The 18057-nt window shown below is 42.5% G+C and overlaps 1 long non-coding RNA gene across 2 annotated transcripts in view; it reads right to left on the bottom strand.

Annotated features, from left to right (window-relative positions):
- LOC144681631 (uncharacterized) overlaps window positions 1-18057 on the bottom strand; it is a 98506-nt gene that overhangs the window by 1940 nt on the left and 78509 nt on the right. The gene's annotated exons all lie outside the window — the stretch shown is intronic.

Genomic DNA, 18057 nt, shown 5'->3' with positions numbered 1-18057 from the left:
TTCCTGCCACCCCTAGGTGTCTGGATTTCCAATGAGCCCATTGTGCAAACTGCTTAACTTCCTCTTCTTCAACTTCAATACCTCGAACTCTTGTTCATCTCATCAACATTTGCATTGTTCATGCTAGTGGGTATGGTAGTTTTCTTGTGGGCGTCCACATGATTTACATACAACTGTGTCTTATGAGCTTCTTCTGATATCTGAGCCCACAAGTCTTTTCCCCAAAGGGGTTTTCCATGTATCGCCTACTGATTATCCCTTCACTTTGGCGTCCAGACTGCCATTCCATCGGCTACTGCCCACGAGTCAGTGTAAATATGTACTGCCGGTCCCTCCCAATCATGTTCTAAGGCAAAGATTATCACCTTTAGTTCAGCGTATTTTCTAGAGCCATCAGTACCTTCTTCTTCTAAGAGTGTCTGGGTTTTTGGATCAAATGCCACAGCTTTCCAGATTCATCTACCTTGGCAATACATAGCTGACCCTTCAGTAAACCAAGCATGCCGTAAGTCCTTATTTTCCAAACTCTCATACATTTGACCCCATTTAACAGGAGGTTCAGGTAGAGGCGGAGGCTGGGTAGCAGTAGTCTTAGGTTCAGTAGGGTAGTTAGCCACTTCCTCATGTATTCAACTTACCCCATCCCTTCCCTTAGCCGCTCTATCTGCAATGTACCATTTCCATTTCACGATCGAGCTTTGCTGTGCTCGTCCGATTTTATTGTCAGTACGATCAGGCAGTATTCAGGTCATGATAGGGATAACTGACCTAAGAATAATTTTGTCTGGACCGGTCAATCCTTCGGTTTCTACCAGAGCCTAATAGCATGCCAACAGTTGTTTTCCTTCTGGCATTTTCCGTGACCAGAATCCCAATAGAGCTTGTCTCCCCGGCAAGTTCTGCCATTGGCTCCAAGTCACCACATTCTGCTCTACTGATACTTGCAATTCTAAGTGTCCCGCAACCTTTGGGGCTAGAGGCCTAGCGGTCAACACAGCTTCTTTTGCTGTCTCAAAGGCCCGTTGTTGCTTTGGTCCCCATTCCATGGCAATTTTCTTTCTCGTTACCTTATAAATTGGCTGTAGCAAACTCGTTAGACAGGGAATATGTTGTCTCCAATACCCTAATAGCCCGATAAACTGTTGGGCCAACTCTTTTGTGGCAGGAGCTTGCATATCTCGGATCTTATCTTTCACTTTATCTGGTATAATTCACTCTCTTCTTGTCCACTGTATGCCCAGGAACATAACGGTTTTGCTAGGTCCCTGAATTTTCTTGGGATTGATTTCCCATCCTCTGTTTCCCATATGTTGCACCAATGTAGCCAAAGCTTCCCCGACTATCTCTTCAGTTGGTCCTTGGATTAGAATATCATCAATATAGTGGGTGGTGCTAATTCCCGGGGAGAGGTTACAACTTTCCAAATCACATGCTATCAACCCATGACACAGAGTTGGACTATGGCCTGGGGCAGCCTCTGAAAAGAATATTACCTACCATCCCATGTGAAGGCAAACTGATTCTGGGATTTCAGTGATCAGTACCGGGACTATCCTTGGTGGTCTATTAGCAATAACTAACCGTATATTAGTTCTAACCACTGGGCTCTCGGCGCCTCCAAACCCATTTACTACCATCCGTATGCCCGCATGTTTTCTAGGATTTCCGTAAATTAATGTCACCTCGGCTCCCGTATCCATAAGTATCCATGTGTTGTCTATTCCCGTTATTCCAATATATTGTATTCTGGAACATGTGGCCTCAGGTCCCCAGGCTGGACTCTCTTTATTAGTCGTACCTCGGTCCCCGTGCCATGCCCCTATGTTGGGTAACTAACCTTCCAGGTTCCCAACTCCTCTAAACCAGGGTACAATCGTGGTTTCGGCTGCTTTGGCGGCTCTCCCTGATTGCCGTTATCATGTGACTTCTCTGGTTTCTCTAGGTCAGACACCGCTTCCCGCACCAGAGGCGCACTCGGCTCCGATTTACCCCCACACTGTTTCTTCCATAATGCATACATAGTCCCAGTCAGGATACCATCTATTTCTTCTCGAGGTACCCCCGACTTCAAAAGAGCTGTAAACATCTCTCGTCTATTAATCCTCTTCCTAACACCACCATTCTCATTTTTACCTCCCCCTGGTTTCCTTTCTCCCCTATTTTTTGACTCTGGCTCTTGCTCACCCTTCTTCAACATCCCCTAACTGTCCTAACAACATTACCACAGTTCCCACTGCTTGTCCTTGTGCTGGACCTAACAAAGTGCCTTTGAAGTGTGGAGGACCGTGTCACGTTAATCGATTTCGCACACCAGCCGTAAATGGCTCATGATCTGGACCCTGAAGGTTTGCTGTATAAATCCCTATTTGGGTCGCCATCTCTTGCAAATAATTACCTGCCTCTGTCACACTAGTCCAGGGTGCCTGCCTGTCACCCCAGTCCACCGAACAAACAAGGAGCATGAGTAGGCCATTTGGCCCCTCAAGCCTGCTCCGCCTTTTAATAAGATCATGGCTGATCTGATACTAACCTCAAATCTGCATCCTGCCAACCCCTGATAACCTATCACCCCTTTGCTTACAAAGAACCTATCCACCTTTGCCTTAAAATTATTCAAAGATTCTGCTTCCATCGCCTTTTCAGGAAGAGAGTTCCAAAGACTCACGACCCTCAGAGAAGAAAATTTCATCTCATCTCCGTTATAAATGGATAACCCCTTATTTTTAACGAGTAACCCCTAGTTCTAGATTCTCCCACAAAAGGAAACATTCTCTCCACATCCATCCTGTCAAGTTCCCTCAGGATCTTACATGTTTCAATCAAGTCGCCTCTTACTCTTCTAAACTCCAGCGGATAGTTTTTCTAGCTATTTTTGTTTCTGTTTCAGGTTTCCAGCATCCCCAGCATTTTGCTTTTAACAAAGTGGGTGTCGGCTCTATAGAAAGTGAATCTATAGAATTGATAATGGAAAACAAGGAAATGGCAGGTGAATTGAACAGGTATTTTGCATCAGACTTCACTATAGAGGATACAAGTAACATCCCAAAAGCAGCTGTAAATCAGGAAATGGAAGGGAGGGAGGAACTCAGGAAAATTACAATCAGAGAAGTGGTACTGAGTAAACCATTGGAGCTGTGGGCTGACAAGTGCCTGGGTCCTGATGGACTTCATCCTAGGGTCTTAAAATAAGTGGCTAGTGAGATAGTTGATGCATTGGTTTTAATTTTACGAAACTCCCTAGATTCGGGGAAGGTCCCATTAGATTGGAAGATAGCAAATTTAACTCCATTATTCAAAAAGGGCGGGAGGCAGAAAGCAGGAAACTACAGGCCTGTTAGCTTAACATCTGTCATAAGGAAAATATTAGAAGCTATTCCTAAAGAAGCTATAGCAGGGCACCTGGATAAGTTCAAGTTCATCAGGCAGAGTCAACATGGTTTAATGAGAGGGAAATCATGTTTAACCAACTTATTGTAGTTCTTTGAGGAAGTAACATGTGCTGTGGATAAAGGGGAACCAGTGGATTTACTGTACTTAGATTTCCAGAAGGCATCTGATAAAGTGCCACACCAAAGGTTATTGCGGAAAATAAAAGCCCATGGTGTAGGGGGAAACATGGATAGAAGATTGGCTGGCTAACTGGAAGCAGAGAATAGGCATAAATGGGCCTTTTTCAGGTTGGCAAGATGTTAACAAGTGGTGTGCCACAGGGATCAGTGCTGGGACCTCAACTGTTTACAATTTATATAAATGACTTGGATGAAGGAATGAATCGGATGTTTGCCAAATTTGCAGATGACACAAAGATAGGTAGGAAAGTAAGCTGTGAAGAGGACATGAGGCTATAAAAAGATATGGATAGGTTAAGTGAGTGGGAAAAGATCTGGCAAATGAAGTATAATGTGGGAAAATGTGAAATTGTCCACTTTGGCGGGAAGAATAAAAGAAAGGCATATTATCTAAATGGTGAGAGATTGCAGAGCTCTGAGATATGAGGGATCTGGGTGTCTTAGTGCACGAATCACAAACGGCTAGAATGCAGGCACAGCAAATAACTAGGGAAGCTAATAGTTGTTATCATTTACTGGGGAATTGAGGGGAATTGAATACAAACATAGGGAGGTTATCCTTCAGTTATACAGAGCACTAGTGAGACCACATCTAGAGTACTGTGTACAGTATTGGTCACCTTTATTTAAGGAAGGATGTAAATGCATTGGAAGCAGTTCAGAGAAGGTTTACCAAACTAATACCTGGAATGGGCAGGTTGTCTTATGAAGAAAAGTTGGATGCTGGGGACCTCCGGAGGAGGCCGAGATGGATCATTCACTCGGCACTTCTGGCTGAAGGTTGTTGCAAATGCTTCAGCCTTATCTTTTGCACTGATGTGCTGAATTCCTCCAACATTGAGGATGGGGATAGTTGTGGAGCCTCCTTCTCCAGTGAGTTGTTTAATTGTCCACCACCGCTTACAACTGGATGTGACAGGACTGCAGAGCTTAGAAACTGATCCATTGGTTGTGGAATCACTTAACTCTGTCTATCACTTGCTGCTTATGCTGTTTGGCAGGCAAGTAGTCCTGTGTTGTAGCTTCATCAGGTTGACATCTCATTTATGATATGCCTGATGTTGCCCCTGGCATGCCCTCCTGAACTCTTCATTGAACCAGGGGTGATCCCCTGGCTTGGTGGTAATGGTAGAGTGGGGGATATGCTGGGCCATGAGGTTACAGATTTTAGTGTATACAGTTCTGCTGTTGCTGATGGCCCACAGCGCCTCATTGTTGCTTGGCCTTCAGTTGCTAGATCTGTTCGAATTCCATTCCATTTAGCACGATGGTAGTACCCCACAACACGATGGAGAGTATCCTCAATATGAAGATGGGACTTCGTCTCCTCAACTAGTGGTCACTTCTATCAATACTGTCATGGGCAGATGCATCTGTGGCAAGCAGGTTGGCGAGGATGAGGTCAAGTATGCTTTTCCCTCTTGTTGGTTCCTTCACAACCAGCCACAGACCCAGTCTAGCAGCTATGTCCTTTAGGACTCGGCCAGCTCGGTCTGTAGTTGGGCTACAGAGCCACTCTTGGCGATGGACATTGACATCCCCCACCCAGAGTACATTCTATGCCCTTGCCACCCTCACTGCTGTAAGTTTTAATGTGTTCTTTGGCACTTTGAGTTCATAACTCATTATACTTCACATTTCTAGGGTGCATGGAGATATGAAAATGTGGATATGATTATTGACTGTGCCTGTGTCAATTTAATATTATGTAAAGCTAAGTTGTGAATCGATGGAGAGCAATTAGCTGGGATTTTGTTGTGTTATTACATCTCTCCCAGATAAAAGTAGAGTGGCAGGGAAATGTAAACTTAAGTGGTAGTGTTCTGTCTCTTTAGGAGTCTGTGGCTGCAGAGATTGCTGTTGGAGATTTTACGAGCTGCAAAGTCAAAGCACTGATTGCACTGTTCCTTTGTGTGAAAGCTTACAAGCTTCCATTTTTTGGAGGCTAAACGTGTTAAGTTTTTTCTTGGGAATTAACTTTGTTTTGAGCTTTAATTACACTTCGGTGTGGAATTTTACACAGTTGGGATTTTATGGTCCTGTCAAAGTCTTTTTAAAAGGCTTTTTAATGGCTCCCCGCATTTTACGGCCCCGCTCCCTCTGAAATGGGACCATAAGATTCCACCCCAGAAATTTAAATAAAGAAGACAAGTAATGTAATTTGTTTTTTTGTAAAGCATGTGCTATTATTCTCTGCTTGTGTGGGGAATGAAAGGATTGTTTTCCTTGCGCAGCTGATATTTGTGCACTTTAAGCTTTTGGCCAGGTATTTACTGCCCTGTCGTGGCGGGGACAGGGCCATAAAATGCGGCGAGCAGTTCGAAACTCCATTGACTTCGGCGGGAACGTAAAATCCCGCTGCTGTAAAATTCTGCTCTTGGTGTTTTTCTTCCTAAAATTGTGATTTTGTGGTCGTAGTTTCAGTACTTCAAGTTTAAAAGTTAACAAAAGGGAAGTGTAATTAATAATGTAAATTTTTCAAGTTATGAACCTGGAGCCATGGTTACTGGCCAGAATCATGATTCCAGGGTATTTTGATAAATGTGTGGGAATTTTAATCTGGATTCGAATGTGAGAACGGAGTAGCTTTTAATGCTTGGTCGTGGAAATTGGAATTTGGGTTAGAGACTTTTTACAAAAGTTAAAAGTTTCTTTTTTGGGGGGAATCATTGGAGTTCTTGCTCTGAAATAGTTGAAAAAGCCTTTAACAAAAACAGAAAATGCTGGAAAAACTCAGCAGGTCTGACAGCATCTGTGAAGGGAGAAACATTTCGAATCCATATGACTCTTCTTCAGAGCCTTTGAAAAAGCTTCTCTTTGTTCAGGAGAAAACAGCTTGAGCTGGTTTCTCGGTATTCATGGAATGCATGATTCTCTTGATTTAGAAAAAGGAGAGACTTGGGGGAAAAAAGAGGGAGCTTGGAATTTTGAAACAATGGGAAAAGTGATTTAAAATAGTGAGCAAAATATTCTGAAATCTGAGAAAGTCGTTTGGAAAAAGACATATCACAAGGTGTTTGAAGCAAAAAAGTCTAAAGGGAGAGATTTGTTAGAAAAAAACCCAGTTCAAACTCTAGCCACAGCATGTGGCAATGTCTTTGTTGTACTCTTTCTTTTCAACAAAAGGTGGGGGGACGGTGGTGGTGAAGACGTCACTAGTCCATATAAGTGCTTTTGTTCTGCTGTCTTTGCAAGCAGCAGGAAGGGTGCATGGGTGATGATGTGAAACTATGCGAGGGTTGTTGTGTTTGAACACCTGTATAAAGGACTCTGTAGCATAGTGGATAAGGCTAGCCGTATGATGGATGTGGTCATTTCTCAAGTGGATAAAATGTTTCAACATTAACCGGATGAAGTTAGCAACACCCCAAACCAAGGCATGTCACTGACATCACAGGAAACTGTTCTGTGCAATTTGGGTCAAATCATGCCAATAGTTAAGTGAGGGGCCCCGACAAGTCTCACAACACAGGGGTGATGATGATAACAGTGGTGACGGTGTAAATGATGCAAATGCAAATCCACTCCACCTGTGGGATCAGCAGCAGATAAAATGAACAAGATGGGGAATATCTGGAGATCTGAAGCCTGAGAGCTTCTGGTCACAATCTCCACTCTGGTACCAGCAGAGTGAGGAGCAGGGAAATACAAAGAAAATCAGGAAGAAATATATATATATTTATATAAAACTGCAACTAACCTATAATACCCATGTGACCCAATATGCTCACAGAGCAAAATTTTGTTTTGTTTTATGTTTTACAGGAAGTGTGGTGGAAGTTAATCTTAACGATAATTGTGTTTGGAGAAGGAAGTGAAGGATATAAAACATCAACAGTAGGTGGTTGTTGATAACCGGAGGGATCATTACAAACAGCCAGTAGTGACATCCCATGGTGCATGACTATTTGGCTCCAGTTGCCCCCCTGTTGCACATGCAGCAACTCTATGCCAACCAACCTGGGACTCACTAATCTTCAGGGGGAGGCCATGTGTTAATTCCGTAAATCACTAGCAAACGTGTCTCTTGTTGATTAAGGTGGCAAAGGGATGGCCAGAGCAACCAACGGAGGGAAGGAGATGGCACAACCACTGTTGAAGATTCAGGTTTAAAACCCACCACGCCCAGCCCATTGGGCGATATCTCTCGTACAGTAGGAAAAAGAGTAGGGAGACTCCACGAGGTTTGTGGTTAGGATGGGAATAATGAACACTTGCCCTAATAATGTGGTTGTGAGTCTAATCGATGTGTCGGTGGAATGGGGGACACCATTTTGCATCTAGTGCTCCCCATATCGATAAGAAAGGTTTAGGCCTGAGATAATATTCTATGGAGGGAAAAATGACTCCAAGGCTCCGAGTAATAGAGTCAGGGATATGGAGACTGCCAGATTATGAAAGGGTGGGTATTGTTGGCAACACCAGGAGAGACAACAAGATGTTTTGTTGGAAGCAATCGCAGCTCAAGGGGTAGGCATCTACATGTGCAAGGATAAAGATCAGGAACTCTGCTGGTTCAAGTAGCAGAATGAGCAGAGTGTGGGGCATCCAGATGACACTACCTAGGAAGTTCCTGGCCTTTCTTTGCACAAATAGTAATGCGAGATGCCCCAGACATACTTCAGGCCCAAAGAACTGACTGGTTATTATGTCCACACGAATGGTCCTACATCACGGTGTGCACAGTGATGATTAATTTAGCAGATATGGGACTACCCCCATGGCATAAACACAAAACCCGAGAATTGAATGCTGCATCGAGTTTTGATGGAATTTTGGGAACAGACCAGCACTGTGATTGATGAGGATAAATGCATTGGTCTGTATAAGAGTTCAAGGAATCAAACAAAATCTCACTCTCATGGGCAGCCAAGAGATAGTTCGATTAATGATGCAGCAACTATATTTAAAACTGGGACATCACTCATCAATTGTTTAGATTTAGCTATTTTAAATGAAGAGGTAATTAGAAATAGGTTAAGGAAAATATTAAATGGGATGAATGATGTGGAATAGAATGAATTAGAGGGAGATCAAATACTGGCCGTTTATTTGCAAGATGTGGTGGGGGAATTGGAAAAGCATGCCCAACGCATGAAAGAAATTATAGGAGAACAAAACTGCCTCTGTGGAGTCTGCTGAAAATGATGCTTGCACAATGTATGGTTCTTGATTGGTGGAACAGGCCCGTGAAAACCTCCAGAGGATTGTGGAAGGAAAGTTGCCCTCCTGGGTCACTGTTAAACATCTCAGGGCTATGTCCACTTACCAACTTACCAACAATATCTATAATATCAGAGGATTTGAGCAGATATACCTGGTGAAACATGAGTGCCACCTGGGGAACGGTAGCATGGGCATGCTCGGGTTGGTTTTGTATTATTCTGTCCAAAGGAAAGGGGAGAAGCCTAATCATCACTTTAGAGTTGAAAACATTGCTGTAGCGGATCAGGGATATGTGTCACATTACAACCAATGCACTACGTATGTGGCACAAGTGGATTAGGTAGCCCCGGATTGGTCTCAGTGTGCTTGGAAAGGGGATACTTTTGTTTGCCCGTATAATGTAACTTAAAATGCAGCACCAACCTTGGGATCAGGAAGGGCCCAATTACACAGTCATGGTGACCAGGGGGAAAGAATTACTGACACAGTTGGCATATAAAGGAAAGGGGAATACCAGTACGAGGATCTGATCTGTCCTATCCAGGGCAGAACATTTTGTTTTACCTCAGCTTGACCTATTAGACTGGGTATGTGGGTATTATTAGATGCTTGTGCTCACGGGCAGATGGATATTGCTAAAGAGACGGACTAAGGTGAATGGATTAGATTCGGAAGTATAGTAATGTTCGTAGCTGAAGTTACACACTTAAGGGTGGATGCTGTAAGGCATTTTGATATCTCTCGTATTTCTGTTATGCTGTAAGGCATTTTTAATATCCCTTGTATTTCTGTAAGGAAAATGTAACCCAGTTGTAGTGTGGAGCTCACTGGTTGGAAGGAACACGGAGTGAGAAGGACATGAGGACGAAGGGGAAATTCGCTGCCTGGTTTGGTGGTGGAGGCAGAAACCCTCAACTCATTTAAAAGGGACCTGGATCTGCACCTAAAGTGCTGTAACCTGCAAGACTACGGACCAGGTGCTGGAAGGTTGGACTAGAATGGGCGGCTAGTTTTTAAAAAATTTTTTGGCCAGCGCAGACATGATGGGCTGAATGGCCACTTTCTGTACCGTAACTTCTAAGAATACTGACCGAAGACATCATCGCTGGGGCTCATACTGAACTTTTTAAAAGCAAAGACAGTTTAACTGAATACATGTATGCACACACGTGTGCGTACATGCGCACGTACACGCACACGGCAGTGGCTCACCACCAGCCATTCTGCCTACAGCAGCTTTCATAGACAATGAGCTCTCTGGAGATGGGTGATTGACTTTCTTCCTGCCTTTTGAAGGTGCAGATATTGAATCCATTGCTGGAGACACCCCCAGCTGAGAGCAGGAAATGACCACATTCAGGTGGTCTTGAATAGCCATGATGGGATTGAAAAGGCACTGAAACCCAAATAGATGACCCGATTCGTGATATTCCCTTATTTGTCAAGGGACCAGGGTCAGAAAAGGGTATAAAGCCACAGTATACAAGGACATTGTTGCTGCAGCCAGGAAAGCGTGACTTGGTCAGCCATGGGAAGTCATGTAGAAGAATTCATTCAGTGGGCTGACCACCCAGAAGGAGCTCCTGCTTGCGGGTTTTACTAAGAAACTGGTGTTGTAAGCTTATACTATCGCTTAGTAGGTTAATAAAGGTTTTCCACATAAAGTGGAAACTGTATCCAAAATTGTTTTGCGTTGTTGATATTTATTATGTGGTATGGACCTTAGAGGCAAGTGAGACCCACCCCACCCCCCCCCTCCCCCACCCCCCCACTGTTAAAAGTCTTACAAACAGACAAGCTAGCATTAACAAAAATATTCCTGGAGCAGCAGAGATTAGAGCCAGAATTCCATGAAAGAGAGAGAGAAGAAAGAGAAAGAGAGGCAAGAATGGAGGGAGGAAATAAAATTCCAGTTAAGACAGCTCAAACTGTGTAGGGAAAGAGCCACTGTACCCAGTGAAGGCACTGCTAGTGAGGGAACTGCCCCTAACTCAGGGACAAGCACTGAGCTCTTAAGGTTCACCCAGTTAATATCAACATTTCCTGAGGGAGATGTGGAAGCATTTTCATCTCATTTGAGAAGCTTGCAAAACAGCTGAAGTGGCTAGCAAAGAGCTGGACCCTGCTATTGTAAAGCAAGTTAACAGGGGAAGCTCATGAGGTTTATTCCCTATTGTCCGACCAGAGTTTGTCAAACTATGAGATGATCTAAATTGCTATCCTGGGTGCATACCAACTGGTGCCAGAAGCATTCTGCCAAAAATTCTGAAATTCCAAAAACTGCCTGGACAAATTTACATCACATTTTAGAGCCTTAAACAATTAGCTTTTGATTGATGGACACGGGCGCTTTAGATAGAGTCCACCTATGAAAGCTTCAGAAAGCCATCACACTGTCTGAAATGTTTGCTAAGATTCAAATTATCTGCCCTAAAAAAGTTGGTAACTATTCATTATTGGTGAAGGTAGACACATATTATCTAAGAGAATGTGCTAATTAAGAATGGATAGGAGGACACACAAGGTACAGCTCTAGTGGTGGTGGGGTGAAATAAGACTAACAGGGCATAAAAGGTATAAATTTAAAAATAATGGAAATAGGTGGGTAAAGAAAATAGGGGGGGAAATAGGTGGTTTTTTCCAATAATTTATATAGATTTTTCTTTCCCCACCTATTACCATTATTTTTAAATTTATACCTTTTATGCCCTGTTAGTCTTATTTCACCCCACCCCCACTAGAGCTGTACCTAGTGTGTCCTCCTATCCATTCTTAATTAGCACATTCTCTTAGATAATATCACCACCGTCAACACCTCTTTGTTCTTTTGTCTGTGACATCTTTTGATTATCTGCTCCTATCACTACTTGCTTGTCCCTACAACCACCCCCTGCCCCCACCCCCCACCCCCCCCACTTTTCTCTCCCCACACCCCCCCCACCTTAAACCAGCTTATATTTCACCCCTCTCCTAATTTTACTCAGTTCTGTTGAAGGGTCATGAGGACTCGAAACGTCAACTTTATTCTTCTCCGCCGATGCTGCCAGACCTGCTGAGTTTTTCCAGGTAATTCTGTTTTTGTTTTGAACTCGATGAACACATTGGATACACTTAGCAGATTACCTAACCCAGCGAAAACTTGAAGGTGTTCTCCAAGTTGATCTGGTAAATTTTGCGCAACGCAAATTCTAGCAGCTACAAGAAGAAATGGCGAAATATTCTACACTACAGAAACTGTGGAAAACCATCACTAAAGGATAGGCTCATTCAATTCAACAGTTTCACGAACAGGTGAGACCATTTTGGCCTTACCAGTATGAGCTAGGCATCTCCTGGGGAGTTAATTTAAAGGCAGGCAGGTCATCTTACTGGAATCTTTGCGACCTGATATTTTTCAACAACTTCATCGCTCACACATTGGCATAGATCTGACGATAAGACTCACAAGAGAAACAGTCTATTGGCCGAGTATGAACAATGACATTGAAGTCTCTGTCAAGAAGTGTGAGGCATGTCAAGAGCATATGCCAAGTCAGCAAAGAGAACCACATGAAGTTCCTACCCAACCTTGGTCCAAAATCACATATGACCTTTTTCATGTCCATGGCACTGACTTAATCGCCACCATCGATTAACTTGCCAAGTATCTCATTGTTTGACAATTGCACAATATATCAAGCACAACTGTCACACACATTCTAACTGCTATTTTCAGTCTATTTGGTGTGCCTAGAGAGATCATTATGGATAAGTGTAACTATTCCATCGCCGGCAGAGCTCATGTTTGGCAGACCAGTGCTTGCCAATCTACCTAATCTTACTCATTCTACTCTCTCAGAAACTGGATAGCAACTTTTAAAACTACAAGAGAAGATGACCAACGTGCATGATAAAACAACAGGTACAGAATTACCAACTTTATGCTTGGGACAACAAATTAGCATCCAGGATCACACAGAAAGGGCGTGGCGACTAGCCAAGGTGACAAGGGCTTGATCGGAACCAGGGTCCATCGAAGTCATTACACACAAAGGCACAATGGTGAGGCATAACTGAGGACAAATCAGATCCATTCCAGTTTGTCAGCCACCGTACAGTCCTATTGCATATAGGACAAGATCCAGAATGAAACCAGGAACAACATCCAGGAATGACAATCCCACAGATGACTGTGAGCAATTAAAGGCAGCTCCAACCAATGTTACCTCTATGCTTTAGTGACTCTTAGATTCATCAGTTCTATACACTTACGTAATGGTAACTAAACTTGAACATGCATTATAAATAGTTATACTTCTTTGGGGGGGAAGCATCTTTAAAAAGAAAGGGGGACGTTGTAATCTGCCTTTAAGGGATAGAAACATGACATCATTAGAAAGGAATCAGGCTGGGACCAGTGTCCTGGCGAATCGCATAACTAGGGTTGTAGATAGGGCTTTAAACTAAATAGCTGGGGGGAGGGTTCAGTTGCATTGAAATATAAAAAATCAAAGTTTAAGGACAGGGTAACAGTGCAGGTTAGTGACGAGGCTGATTGTTACCAAAAAGTGAAAGGAAGGGACAGAGTGTGTGAACGGCATACTGCACCAAAGAATCATATAAGAATAGGGAAAATTGACAATAGGGCAAACTTAAAGACTTTGTATCTGAATGCGCATAGCATTCAGAATAAAACTAATGAGTTAACAGCACAAATAGAAATAAGTAGGTACGATTTGGTGGTGATTACTAAGACGTGGTTACAGGGAGAACCGGTTTGGGAGTTGAATATCCAAGGGTACTCAGTGTTCCGGAAGGATAGGCAGGAAGGTAAAGGAGGTGGTGTAGCTTTGTTAGTAAAGGAAGAGATCAGTGCTACAGTGAGGAATGATATAGGCACTGGAGAGCAAGACGTAGAGTCAGTTGGGTAGAAATAAGAAATAGCAAGGGAAAGAAGTCACTGGTGGGAGTAATCTATAGGTCCCAAACAGTAGTTCAGCAGTAGGGTACAGTATAAGCCAGGAAATACTGGGAGCATGTAAGAAAGGCACGGCAATAATCATGGGCGATTTTAATATGCATATAGACTGGACTAATCAAATTGGCAAAGGTAGCCTCGAGGGAGAGTTCATAGAGTGTATTAGAGATTGTTTCTTGGAGCAATATGTTGTGGAACCAACCAGGGACCAGGCTATTCTGGATTTGGCTTTGTGTAATTAGATGGGATTAATTAATGATCTCATAGTATAGGATCCTCTAGGGAAGGGTGAACATAGCTTGCCAGAATTTCAAATTCAGTTTGAGAGTGAGAAATTTGAGTCCCACACTAATGTTCTGGAGTTAAACAAAGGTAACTACATAGGCATGAGCACAGATTTGGCCCTAGTGGACTGGGCAGGAAGACTACAAGGTAGGACAGTTGCTGAATTGTGGCAGATATTTAAGGGGATATTCAATTCATCCCAAGTAAAATATATTCCAAAGAGGAAGAAAGATGGTAAGAGGGGGAAAAAGCATCCATGGCTAAGCAAGGAAGTTAAAGATAACATAAAGGCAAAAACTAAGGCATACCAAATTGCAAAGGTCAAAGGCAGGCTGAAAGATTGGGAAACTTTTAAAGATCAACAAAGGATTACTAAAAAAAAATAAAAAGAGTAAAGGTAAATTATGAAAGAAAACTAGCGCAAAATGTAAAAACTGATAGCAAAAGCTTCTACAAGTATATAAAAGGAAAGAGAGTAGCTAAAGTGAATGTTGGTTCCTTGGAGGATGAGACTGGGGAGTTAACAGTGGAGAACACAGAAATGGCAGAGATGCTTAATCAATATTTTGCCTCAGTTTTCACAGTGGAGGACACTAGTATGACCCCAGTAGTAACAGGTAGTGCAGAGGGTATAGAGAAAGAGGAACTTAGAACAATCACCATCACTAGAGAAAAAGTACTGAGCAAGCTATTGGGATTAAAGGGTGACAAGTCCCCAGGGCCTACATTCCAGGATCTTAAAGGAAGTGGCAGCGGAAAGAGTGGATGCATCGGCTATAATATTCCAAAATTCCCTGGATTCTGGAAAGGTTCCAGTGGATTGGAAAAATGCGAATATAATGCCCTTATTCAAAAAGGGGGGAGAGGCAGAAAGTAGGAAACTATAGACCAGTTAGTTTAACGTCTGTCGTTGGGAAATTGTTCTAATCCATTATTAAGGAAGTAGTAATGGGGCATTTGGAAAGGCAAAATGCAATCCATCAGAGTCAGCAAGGTTTTATGAAGAGTAAATCATGTTTCACTAATTAGCTAGAGTTCTTTGAAGGTGTGACAAGCAAAGTGGATAATGGGGATCCTGTAGATGTAGTATATCTGGACTTCCAGAAGGCCTTTCATAAGGTGCCACACAAAAGATTAATACATAAGGTAAGATCACATGGAGTTAGGGGTAATATATTAGCTTGGATAGAGAATTGGCTAACCAGCAGAAAGCAGAGAGTCGGAATAAATGAGTCTTTTTCTGGATGGCAAGCTGTAACTAGTGGGGTGCCACAGGGTTCGGTCCTTGGGCCCCAACTATTTACAATCTATATTAATGACTTGGATTCAGGAATAGAAGGTACTATAGCTAAATTTGCATGTGACACCAAAATAGATGGGAAAGTAAGTTGCAATGAAGAAATAAGACATTTACAAATGGATATGGACAGGTTAGGTGAATGGGCCAAAATTTGGCAGATGAAGTTTAACGTGGATAAGTGTGAGATTATCCATTTTGGTCGGAAAAATAAAAAGGCGACTTAATATTTAAATGGAAAGAAACTTCAGAATGCTTCAGTGCAGAGGGATCTGGGTGTCCTCGTGCATGAATCGCTGAAAGCTAGTATGCAGGTGCAGCAGGTAATAAGGAAGGCAAATGGAATTTTGGCACTTATTGCTAAAGGAATAGAATATAAAAATAGGGAAGTGTTGTTGCAACTGTACAAGGCATTGGTGAGACTGCACCTGGAGTACTGTGCACAATTTTGGTCCCCTTACTTTGAGGAAGGATGTAGTTGCACTGGAGGCGGTTCAGAGGAGGTTCATTAGATTGATTCCAGAGATGTGGAGCTTGTCTTAGGAGGAGAGATTGAGCAGTTTAGGACTATACTCGCTAGAGTTTAGAAGGATGAGAGGAGATCTAATTGAGGTATATAAAATGCTAAAGGGGATAGACAAATTAGACGAGGAGTGGATGTTTCCCCTTGTGGGGTATTCTAGAACGAGAGGCCATTGTTTTAGGCTAAGGGGTGGTAGATTTAAATCAGAGATGAGGAGGAATTACATTTCTCAAAGGGTCGTGAATCTGTGGAATGCACTACCTCAGAGTGCAGTGGATACCGGGACGCTGAATAAATTTAAGGAGGAGATATGACAGACTTTTAATTAGTAACGGGTTGAAAGGTTTGGGGAGAGGGTGGGAAATTGGAGTTGAGGCCTAAATGAGATCAGCCATGATCGTATTGAAAGGCGGGGCAGGCTCGAGGGGCTGAATTGCCTACTCCTGCACCTAGTTCTTATGTTCGTCTGTTCTTATGTCATGCGATCCATTGTTATTTCCACTTTTTCTGAGAGCAGAGCAACACACAGACAGCTCTGCTGCTGATGTGTCTTCAAGCTTTATACCTTTGTAGAGTTGTCCTCATGTACCTAGTCTTAATAACTGAACTCACAACACATTTACCCAATCTCTTATGAGTGATTGCTTCCTTTATATCGTTATCAAAACACAACAGAAATAATGCCTTCCATTAGCCAGACCCCAAAAAGAACAAAGAAATTCAGTAAGGCTATTTCGATGAAGCCTGTATTTTTGTAACTTTACCACCTAAAGATTATCCACATTGCAGACAAAAAAAAAAGGTGGTAGATGAGGCTTTATCCAGCACAGCATCACATTGTTATGCAAACTTAAACAGAGTGCAGCTATACCCGTGTACAGTCAAGATATAAACGTTAAGAATGGATGGGTGTGTGCATGATTTCTCTTTATTTGCAACCTTGTAATGAAATGATTCTAATAGTCACATTTCATTCTGTGTGGTGGGGAGGTGTTATGTCAAATATTTATTTTTATTCATCAGCTGATAACAGAAATTGGACATTTTAAAAAACATATTTTTGAAACAGACCAAAGTGATTTCAATCTACATCAAGATGGCTGACACTAATTTGCATTACTGTATATATTCCATGTGCCGACCCTATATAAAGGAGATGGCAAGTCTGCAAAACTCAAAGACAATGACACCTCCTAGGGACAGTGAAAGACCTTCCTCATGCCCTATTGACAAGATATCTATGGAAATCACCTACAGTTTTCAGCAGCTGAAGATGAACTATTTAAAGGTTAATAGCTTAGACAAAACACCTTGAATTTTAACAAGCTAATCAAGTTATAACTGGAATACACAATTATTGTTTGAATTGCTGGCAGTTGGAGAGAGAAGTCATGTGACAAGCCAAGTTCTTTGTGAGTGTAAAAGCCCTGGAAGCAACACCATTGGATTCTACCTGCAGCCAAATCTATCGTCCACTTCTCTGTAACCTGTATTTGTGTGTGTGAGCTTCGAGCGTGTGTGAGCTTCGAGTGTGTGTGAGCTTCGAGCGTGCACGAGCTTCGAGTGTGCATGTGCACACATGTTTGGAAGTTGGATTGTATTTTATTATTTTACTTAGATTGGTTTAAACATAAATATTTCACCTCTTTCTTTGTTAAACTCAAGAAAACCTGCCCGACTAGTTCTTTATGATCACAGCACATAAACAGTAAAGTGCTCAATAAATTGATAAGGATATCCTTATCCAAAAAAACAAACAAAACTGTTGCAGTCACACATCAGCCTTCTCACCTGGTCATAACAGCAACTCACCCTCATAATTTAATAATTTCAGCCCTGGAATCATTCTGTGAATCTACACTGTATCCCCTCCAAGCCCAATACATTTTCCCCGAGGTGTGATGCCAAAAACTGAATGTAATACTCCGGACTGGAAAGGATTGTGGTTCAATACGGTTGAAGTATCGCGTTCTCACTTCTGCATTCCAGCTCTTTGTGATTGTGGCCAATGCTGAATGAGCCCATTTATATCTGTGGTTTTTGTGATTTTTTAACGAAATTGTCCTTGGTATGTGAGCGTTGCTGGCAAGGCTAGCAATTATTGCCAATCTCCAATTTCACTCAGGAAGGTGGCGGTGTGCCACCTCAATGATATGCTGTAGTTCATGCGCTGTAGGTACATCCACTGTGCTTATCTGTAGCAATTTGATGCAACTGAGTGGCTTGCCAGGCCCATTTCAGAGGGCATTGTGGGTCCGGT

The sequence above is a fragment of the Cetorhinus maximus genome, chromosome 6 (genome assembly GCF_964194155.1).
Source record: "Cetorhinus maximus chromosome 6, sCetMax3.hap1.1, whole genome shotgun sequence".
Taxonomy (NCBI): domain Eukaryota; kingdom Metazoa; phylum Chordata; class Chondrichthyes; order Lamniformes; family Cetorhinidae; genus Cetorhinus; species Cetorhinus maximus.
This window is presented reverse-complemented; position numbering and strand designations above follow the sequence as displayed.